The sequence below is a fragment of the Triticum urartu genome, chromosome 7A, assembly GCF_056163025.1.
Source record: "Triticum urartu cultivar PI428250 chromosome 7A, HENAU_Tu73, whole genome shotgun sequence".
In the NCBI taxonomy this organism is placed as follows: Eukaryota; Viridiplantae; Streptophyta; class Magnoliopsida; order Poales; family Poaceae; genus Triticum; species Triticum urartu.
This window is the reverse complement of record NC_141879.1, coordinates 652,759,393-652,769,744: the sequence shown is the minus strand read 5'-3', so window position 1 is coordinate 652,769,744 and position 10,352 is coordinate 652,759,393. Positions and strand designations below refer to the sequence as shown.

The 10,352-nt window shown below is 45.4% G+C and overlaps 1 long non-coding RNA gene across 1 annotated transcript; it reads right to left on the bottom strand.

The window, feature by feature from the left end:
* Positions 1-8,948: 8,948 nt before the first annotated feature.
* LOC147961099 (uncharacterized) lies at positions 8,949-10,135 on the bottom strand. Its single transcript, XR_015611761.1, has 4 exons — positions 9,930-10,135; positions 9,517-9,819; positions 9,335-9,422; positions 8,949-9,225 (listed from the first exon to the last, which is right to left on the bottom strand). It is a non-coding gene; the product is annotated as an uncharacterized LOC147961099 (long non-coding RNA).
* Between the last annotated feature and the right edge of the window lie 217 nt (positions 10,136-10,352).

The following is a 10,352-nucleotide window of genomic DNA, read 5'->3' as shown; positions in this document are numbered from 1 at the left end:
AGTGGTTGTCGGCTCCTGTCCTTCGCACGGCGATGAAGGCGTCGCACTGAGCCGGCATGCCCGCGGCCTGGGTGCCGAGCTTGGAGAAGAAGAACTCCCCCCAGAGCTCGAGGGTGGGGAGGACTCCAAGGAAGCCCTCGCATAGAGCCACGAAGGCGGACAGCAGCACCACTGTGTTGGGGGTGAGGTGGTGCGGCTGGAGTCCGTAAAACTCCATGAACGACCGGAAGAAGCTGCTCGCCGGCAGCCCCAGCCCGCGCAGGCAGTGTGAGCGGAAGATGACCCGCTCGCCCTCCCGCGGGGTGGGGGAAATCTCCCCCTCTGGCGCGAGAAGCACCTGCACGCAATCCTCGCCGGGAAGCCGACGGGTCCGGCGGAGGAACTCGATATGGTCTTCGTGGACCTCGGAGCCATCCCAGGTGTCAGAGCGCACTGGGGGAGGCGCGGCCGCGGAGGAAGAGCTCATCGCGAAGCTGTCGCCGTGGCGTTCGCCGGAGCTTGGGCGTGCGGCAAGGCGAAGAAGAGAAGAGGAAGCAGGGGAGCGAGGAGCTGCGAGGAGGAAGAAGCGAGGGGTAGTGGGAAGGAGGGGCGCGCGTGCCCCCCTCTTCCCCCTATTTATAGTCCTATGGGCTGCGAAGCCGAGGGGGCGGACATGGGGATTTACTGCGCCCGCAGCCCCACGACCCCCATGATCCACGTAAAGTTACTGCGTGTAGTAACTTCCCGGGAATCCCAACCGCCCGCCAGGGCCGCAGTGGATCCGCTCGGGCGCCGAGGCACGGTAGTGGCGGGCCCCGCCTATGGGCCTATCCCGTCGCGTGCGTGGGATGGCAGAACGGCCTGGCCACGTGCCCTCGTGTGACAGGCCAGGAACGGGCGGCGGCCTGGAAGCTTAGCTAGCACGCCACTTGAAATCCCGCCGCGATGTTCGAACTACTAAGCAAGTCAGAATTGAGTAAGTCCGAGTTGGGTGAGTCCGACTCCTTCTAGTCAGCCCGGCAGAAGTCAATCAAGACCATGTGTCGCGCCCGGAAAGAGAAACTGCTGAGGCTTCTCGGCCGATCGTCCGCGGCGCCTCACCAGCTTCGGGGACTACTGTCGGAGTAATGGGCCGCGGGTAGGCCAACCCGAGCCCCACGACCTTTCAAGACATCGGGGAAGGGTGCGTCCCTCAAGACCACCGGGCGAAGAACCGCCTCCTGGGGAGTCTACGGCAAGGCGGCCGACTGCCCGCTGACGGCCAAGTCCCAGGGACGACTTCCAGAGAAGCCGGCTTTGGGGAGTCGGCCGGCGACTCCAACAAACCGTGACCTCATCGAGGGGTGCGGGGCAGGGGCGTGGCTACAATGAAGCCCACTCCCCGCCCCTTACCAAGGGTAGGCATGGCTACAGCGCGCCGTACTTGGGAAGATCTCCCCGTGGCATGGCACTGTTGCCCAGCCGGCCTTGACATCAGCACCACTGTACCTGGTCCTGCGCCCACGACGGCTTGTCTGTACGGCCTGGAGGCAGCAGGGCCCACCGCCAGTAGGACCCAACGGGAGTCGGCCCGGGGGAGTCGGCCGAGCCCTCCCCCGGGCCCACGCACCATTAATCAAGAAGAGACGGGGAATGGCCACAGTGATCGCCCACCAGGCGGCGGGGCTGTTGCCACGACCCCATGACCAAGCTTGCGTCATCAGGAGCACGGCTACAGTAATCAGCAGCCGGCAAGACCCGCCCGTGGCGGACGCGGCCTGTCGGCTCCGTACCAGACCAGTCGGCGGGGCCCACCAGTCGGCGGGCCCCAGCAGTCAGCGGAGAAGTCGGAGGTCGGAGACACTGATGACTAGGCCCGCGTCCAGTCACATTACCATTGTACCCCTAGGGGGGTAGGCCTATATAAACCCCCCAGGGCACCCATGCAAAGGGTTGGAGCCTAGTAGTTCTATACCTCACCAGATAGAGGGAGAGAGCTAGCCTTGCCCTCTCCTACCACCATACACAGCTCAAGGAGCAACCATGTAAACACTTGACCATTGTGATCATGCGGAGACCCCGCAGAGCAGCAGTAGGGGTATTATCTCCCCGGAGAGCCCCGAAGCTGGGTAAGATTCGCCGGCGTGCATGTCTTCGCCTCATCCCGTTTCCAGGCACCGGCGACGTTCTACTCGCCCCCACCATGATAAGCCATCCGTTGGCATATGTCGCACCAAACCCCCGACACCGTTGCCGGGTAGGTTAGCGCTTGAAGGTATATCTTTAGATCTTGCAATCGAATCTTTTTGTTTCTTGTTTTAGCACTTGTTTAGTTTATAAAAGAAAACTATAGAAAATGGAATTGAGTTTACCTCATACGCTTCATCTTTTTAATATCTTTCGTGAGTATGATGGAAAGGAAAATTGTGCTCAAATAATAGAAGAAGGATTACATAGAATGCTTGGCATAAAATATGTGAATGATGAGCATGATTGAAATGTTGTTAGTACGAATACTTTGAATATCCATGATACTAATGATGATTGCACTAGTTATGATGAAGATGTCTCATATAAACATGTCAATTTTTGTGGAGTACATTGGGTTTGTAAGTACACACTAAATAGGGAAGATAGCTATTGCAAGAGGCATAAGTACTTAGAAACTAAATTCTTGCAAGAAAGTCTAGATGAATGTGCTGAAAATTTAAATTATCTTGGCCATACTTGTGAGCTTTGCAATGAACATGATCATTTCAATACCCAATGCAAATTGTTTCATGATCGTATCGTGTCCAAAAATTGTGATGACTTGATTTCCCCTGCACATCATAATGAACTTAGTTTTCTCTTAGGTTATGAAGAAATGAAACGTATAACTAAGGATATTCCAAAATTTGCCCTTGATAGAGTTCTTCATTTTGATCTAGAGGAAATTTATATGTATTGTGCGGTGAATTGTATTGAAAATCCTTATATTGCCAATTACATAAAGGAAAGAAAACAAATAGAAGATGAAGAGAATACTAATGAAAGGGAAGAGACTTCCCAATATCCTCCTATTATTTCTTATGATGAATCAGGTAACGAGGAGGAGCCTCCTATTCAACCAATCTCATTAATAAGGAGCTCCAAAAAGAGGATTCAACCCACACATGATGTGGTGAAGAAGAAGAAAAGAAAAAGGAAGAGAGGTAAAAAGATATCTCTCCCAAATAATACTGCTCCCATTACTATTGTGCCTCATGAAAATATAATTGTGGAAGATAATGATACTTCTTATGATCTTGAAAATCTTTTTGGCACTTGCTTGGAACAATATGATAATTGCTATACTATTGGTGCTATCCATACTATTAATGATGAGAGTGATTATGCTTATAATACGAAAAGGCCCAAGCTTGGGGATGCTATGTTTGATGAAGATGATGTTTTTGAGAATATATTTTCTGCAATTAATGTTTGTCCCAAGCTTGGGGATGCTACGTTTAATGAAGATGATATTTTTAATCTCCCAAGTTTTGATATGCAAATTTATAATGATGATAGCATGCCTCCTACTTATGATAATTATTGTGATGATACATATGCTATAAAAAGTAGTGATGATTATATTTATAAAACTTGTCATGATTATGATTACCCTTTTTATGAACATTACTCTTTTAATGTGGAAATAATTTATAGTACTCAACTCTCTTATGACACTCCCATTATTCTGAATGAGAAGAACTTTGCTTATGTGGAGAGTAATAAAATTTCTATGCTTGTAGATCATGAAAAGAATGCTTTAGGTGCTGGTTATATTGTTGAATCCATTCATGATGCTACTGAAAATTATTATGAGGGAGGAACATATGCTTGTGGGAACTGCAATAATATCAAGTTTCCTCTCTATGTGCTTAAAGTTTTGAAGTTATGCTTGTTTTGCCTTCCTATGCTAGTTGATTATTGTTCCCATAAGATGTTTGCTCACAAAATCCCTATGCATAGGAAGTGTGTTAGACTTAAATGTGCTAGTCATATTCTTCATGATGCTCTCTTTATGTTTCAATTCTTATCTTTTATGTGAGCATCATTGAAATCATCATGCCTAGCTAGGGGCATTAATTAAACGATAGTGCTTGTTGGGAGGCAACCTAACTTTATTTTTGTTCCTTGATTTTTGTTCCTGTTTAGTAATAAATAATTCATCTAGCCTCTGTTTATATGTGGTTTTATGCTTTTAATTAGTGTTTGTGCCAAGTAGAACCTTTGGGAAGACTTGGGGAAAGTCTTCTTGATCATGCTGTAAAAAACAGAAACTTTAGCGCTCACGAGAATTGCTGCCATTTTTATTTGGAGAGTGATATTTAGTTAATTATTTTTGAAGATGATTAATAGATAAATTACTCAGGTCCATCAGTTTATTTGAGAATTTTATGAGTTCCAGAAGTATATGTTTGATCCAGATTACTACAGACTGTTCTGTTTTTGACAGATTCTATTTTCATCGTGTTGTTTGCTTATTTTGATGAATCTATGAGTAGTATCGGAGGGTATGAACCATAGAGAAGTTGGAATACAGTAGATATTACACCAATATGAATTTAGAATGAGTTCATTACAGTACCTTATGAGGGTGGTTTTCTTTCTTATACTAATGGAGCTTACGAGTTTTCTGTTAAGTTTTGTGTGTGAAGTTTGCAAGTTTTGGGTAAAGATTCGATGGACTATGGAATAAGGAGTGGCAAGAGCCTAAGCTTGGGGATGCCCAAGGCACCCCAAGGCAACATTCAAGGACAACCAAGAGCCTAAGCTTGGGGATGCCCCGGAAGGCATCCCCTCTTTCGTCTTCGTTCATCGGTAACTTTACTTGGAGCTATATTTTTATTCGCCACATGATATGTGTTTTGCTTGGAGCGTCATTTTATTTTATTTAGTTTTTCTTGATGTTTGAATAAAATACCAAGATCTGAAATTATTAAATGTCTGAGAGTCTTCACATAGTTGCATAATTATTCGACTACTCATTGATCTTCACTTATATCTTTCGGAGTAGTTTGTTGTTGCTCTAGTGCATCACTTATATCTTTTTAGAGCACGGTGGTGGTTTTATTTTTAAGAAATTGATGAACTCTCATGCTTCACTTATATCATTTTGAGAGTCTTTAGAACAGCATGGCAGTTTGCTTTGGTTATGAAACTAGTCCTAATATGATGGGCATCCAAGAGGGATATAATAAAAACTTTCATATAAAGTGCATTGAATACTATGAGAAGTTTGATACTTGATGATTGTTTTGAGATTTGAAGATGGTGATATTAGAGTCATGCTAGTTGAGTAATTGTGAATTTGAGAAATACTTGTGTTGAAGTTTGTGATTCCTGTAGCATGCACGTATGGTGAACCGTTATGAGATGAAGTCGGAGCATGATTTATTTATTGATTGCCTTCCTTATGAGTGGCGGTCGGGGACGAGCGATGGTCTTTTCCTACCAATTTATCCCCCTAGGAGCATGCGCGTAGTACTTTGTTTCAATAACTAATAGATTTTTTCAATACGTATGTGAGTTCTTTATGACTAATGTTGAGTCCATGGATTATACGCACTCTCACCCTTCCAGCATTGCTAGCCTCTCTAGTACCGCGCAACTTTCGCCGGTACCATAAACTCACCATTTACCTTCCTCAAAACAGCCACCATACCTACCTATTATGGCATTTCCATAGCCATTCTGAGATATATTGCCATGCAACTTTCCACCGTTCCGTTATTATGACACGCTTCATCATTGTCATATTGCTATGCATGATCATGTAGTTGACATCGTATTTGTGGCAAAGCCACCATTCATAATTCTTTCATAATTCCACATCCCGGTACACCGCCGGAGGCATTCATATAGAGTCATATCTTGTTCTAAGTATCAAGTTGTAATTCTTGAGTTGTAAGTAAATAAAAGTGTGATGATCTTCATTATTAGAGCATTGTCCCAAGTGAGGAAAGGATGATGGAGACCATGATTCCCCCACATGTCGGGATGAGACTCCGGACAAAAATAAATAAATAAAAGAGGCCAAAGAAGCCCAAATAAAAAAATAGAAAAGAGGCCATAAAAAAATAAAGGCCCAAATAAAAAAATAAAATAAAAAATGAGAGAAAGAGAGAAGGGGCAATGCTACTATCCTTTTACCACACTTGTGCTTCAAAGTAACACCATGATCTTCATGATAGAGAGTCTCCTATGTTGTCACTTTCATATACTAGTGGGAATCTTTCATTATAGAACTTGGCTTGTATATTCCAATGATGGGCTTCCTCAAAATGCCCTAGGTCTTCGTGAGCAAGCAAGATGGATGCACACCCACTTAGTTTCTTTTTGAGCTTTCATACACTTATAGCTCTAGTGCATCCGTTGCATGGCAATCCCTACTCACTCACATTGATATATATTGGTGGGCATCTCCATAGCATGTTGATACGCCTAGTTGTGTGAGACTATCTTCTCCTTTTTGTCTTCTCCACAACCACCATTCTATTCCACCTATAGTGCTATGTCCATGGCTCACGCTCATGTGTTGCGTGAAGATTGAAAAAGTTTGAGAAAATTTAAAGTATGAAACAATTGCTTGGCTTGTCATCGGGGTTGTGCATGATTTAAATATTTTGTGTGGTGAACATGGAGCATAGCCAGACCATATGATTTTGTAGGGATAACTTTCTTTGGGCATGTTATTTTGAGAAGACATAATTGCTTAGGTAGTATGCTTGAAGTATTATTATTTTTATGTCAATATTAAACTTTTGTCTTGAATCTTATGGATCTGAATATTCTTTCCACAATAAAGAATAATTACTTAGAGAAATATGTTAGGTAGCATTCCACATCAAAAATTCTATTTTTATCATTTACCTACTCGAGGACGAGCAGGAATTAAGCTTGGGGATGCTGATACGTCTCCAACGTATCTATATTTTTTTATTGATCCATGCTATTATATTATCAACTTTGGATGTTTATGGGCTTTATTATGCACTTTTATATTATTTTTTGGACTAACCTATTAACCCAGAGCCCAGTGCCAGTTTCTGTTTTTTCCTTGTATTAGAGTATCGCAGAAAAGGAAAATCAAATGGAGTCCAATTGACCTGAAACTTCACGGAACTTATTTTTTATCAGAAGAAGCCCGGGAGACTTGGAGTCCACGTAAGGGACGCTTCAAGGAGGCCATGAGGTAGGGGGCGCGCCCACCCCCCTGGGCGCGCCCACCACCCTCGTGGGCCCCTCATGGCTCCCTGACGTACTTCTTCCACCTACATATCTCCATATACCTTAAAAACATCCGGGAGCACAATAGATCGGGAGTTCCGCCGCCAGAAGCCTCCGTAGCCACCGAAAACCAATCTAGACCCGTTCCGGCACCCTGCCAAAGGGGGGAATCCCTCTCCGGTGGCCATCTTCATCATGCCGGTGCTCTCCATGATGAGGAGGGAGTAGTTCTCCCTCGAGGCTGAGGGTATGTACCAGTAGCTATGTGTTTGATCTCTCTCTCTCATGTTCTTGAGGTGATACGATCTTGATGTATCGCGAGCTTTGTTATTATATTTGGATCCTATGATGTTTTCTCCCCCCTCTACTCTCTTGTAATGGATTGAGTTTCCCCTTTGAAGTTATCTTATCGGATTGAGTCTTTAAAGATTTGAGAACACTTGATGTATGTCTTGCCGTGCGTATTTGTGGTGACAATGGGATACCACGTGATTCACTTGATGTATATTTTGGTGATCAACTTGCGGGTTCCGCCCATGAACCTATGCATAGGGGTTGCCACATGTTTTCGTCGTGATTCTCCAGTACGAACTATGGGGCACTCTTTGAGGTTCTATGTGTTGGTTGAATAGATGAATCTGAGATTGTGTGATGCATATCGTATAATCATACCCACAGATACTTGAGGTGACATTGGAGTATCTAAGTGACATTAGGGTTTTGGTTGATTTGTGTCTTAAGGTGTTATTCTAGTACGAACTCTAGGGCCGTTTGTGACACTTATAGGAATAGCCCAACGGATTGATTGGAAAGAATAACTTTGAGGTGGTTTCGTACCCTACCATAATCTCTTCATTCGTTCTCCGCTATTAGTGACTTTGGAGTGACTCTTTGTTGCATGTTGAGGGATAGTTATGTGATCCAATTATGTTATAATTGTTGAGGGAACTTACACTGGCGAAAGTATGAACCCTAGGCCTTATTTACCATCATTGCAATACCGTTTACGCTCACTTTTATCACTTGCTACCTTGCTGTTTTTATAATTTCAGATTACAAATACTCATATCTACTATCCATATACCACTTGTATCACCATCTCTTCGCCGAACTAGTGCACGTATACAATTTACCATTGTATTGGGTGTGTTGGGGACACAAGAGACTCTTTGTTATTTGGTTGCAGGGTTGCTTGAGAGAGACCATCTTCATCCTACGCCTCCTACGGATTGATAAACCTTAGGTCATCCACTTGAGGGAAATTTGCTACTGTCCTACAAACCTCTGCATTTGGAGGCCCAACAACGTCTACAAGAAGAAGGTTGTGTAGTAGACATCAACAACCTGAAAAGAGGATTGGTTAGTACACTGAAAAGAGTAAATAGCCAGCTCCAAAGTTAAGGTACTGGCAGAAAACTATATTAGAAGCACAACTAATGATTCATCAAGCAAAAGGAATCATTTCAAAGATTCAACCACTAGAACATACACAAACTGTTGTCCAAATCTGATTTAAAAGTTAGTACACAAATTGACATGCCAGAACATACACACATTGTTGTCCAGGCACATTAGTTTTATGAGAAAACCGATCCATGAACAAGACCAGAACTAGCAATACTGAAGCAAGAAACTAGAGGGATAATGCTTATCCAGCAACTAACTATAGCTTAGCACGGGCATTCCGGATCCAGCGAACCACTAAAACCGAAGAGGAAAGCAGCCAAGCAAATATATGATTTGAACAAGTATATTACTAGCACATCCTTATGTGTTTGCCTTAGGAGTAGAATTATAGCATCGCAACACAGCTGAATGTCTTTGAACAAATCACAATCAAAAGTAACACATTCTGCGCAACTTTTGATAAGACAATATGGATTAAACAACAGATTATGCTTAGCTAACTTAGAAACATGATAGGAGAAAGGATCTTGAGCTGTTGTTGCTGCTCCTCTCCATGGCCGTGCGTCACCCTCCTCTCCTTCCCTGCAACAAGTGAGTTGAGTTCTCCTGTAGAGCACCAATAAACATAGCAAACAAAGAGGCGTGAGGAACCCAAGTCCATAGCTTCCGGATCAAATCAAACAGATGGGGGAGGGAGGGAGGGGAGCACCTTTACCTTGGATGGCTGGACGACGGCGCCGTGGACGTCGAGGTGGGCACAGCAGCTGCTCCCTGAATGAGCTCAGCAGCATTAGGTACTACGCCTGCACACATAGACACAAACACCCAGATCCATTTAATTTCTGCTCCAAGCAATTTTCAGATACAAATACAGAGAAGGAAGGAACGAGAGCGTACTCGTTTCCACCATAGTATCTCGCGCCGGGGTACCCCTCGATGTACTTGTTGGTCATGATGGATCCCACCGCCTGCATCACCGACAGGGAGGTGAAGTTCTCCGACAGGATGAGCTCCAGCCCCTCCAACCAGACAGACTGACGTGATTCAGCACCAAGCACGGTAATAGCAAGTCATATGGTGGCACTGATTGCTGATGATGGCGGCGGCAGAGACCTTCCATTGGCGGGCCTTCTCGAGCTCGATGATGTCGGCAATCTCGGGATCGACCTCCTCCAGTGGTGCTTTCAACTGTTTCGGCCACTGCACCGACGCGAGGAGGGGGGAACAAGATAAGCACGGGCAACAAACAAACAGACAAACGGACATGGAGCAATGGGCGCATCGGCACGGGGTGGATGTGGAGGACATACGGTGACTGCGGATCTCTCCTCCGTCACTGGCAGGGACGCGTGCGAAGTCAAATCAAACAAGCCAAATCAAATCACCGGCAGGGCCCGTGATTGTTTCGGAAGAGTGAGAGCGGGCGATAATAAACTAGAGGACGGCCGCCAAAAACGATTCAAGAAGGAAAGGAGAGAGCAGAGGGCGGTGTACCATGGAGTAGAGAGGCGTGAGGCGGGAGAGGGGTTGGCGACGGGCGGAGAGCTTGCGGAGCGCCGTTGCCATGGCCGCCGGTTGAGGGGAGAGGAGGGGGATGAGACGGAGGACTGGATCGAGAGGAGCTCTGCCGGATTTGGAAGGGGACAGAGCGGTAGGCGGGGCCGGTGAGGTATGCGTGCACATGCGGCACGCCAGGTTGTTGGCCTCCCCCGCCGTCCTCTAGCTCGCGCACC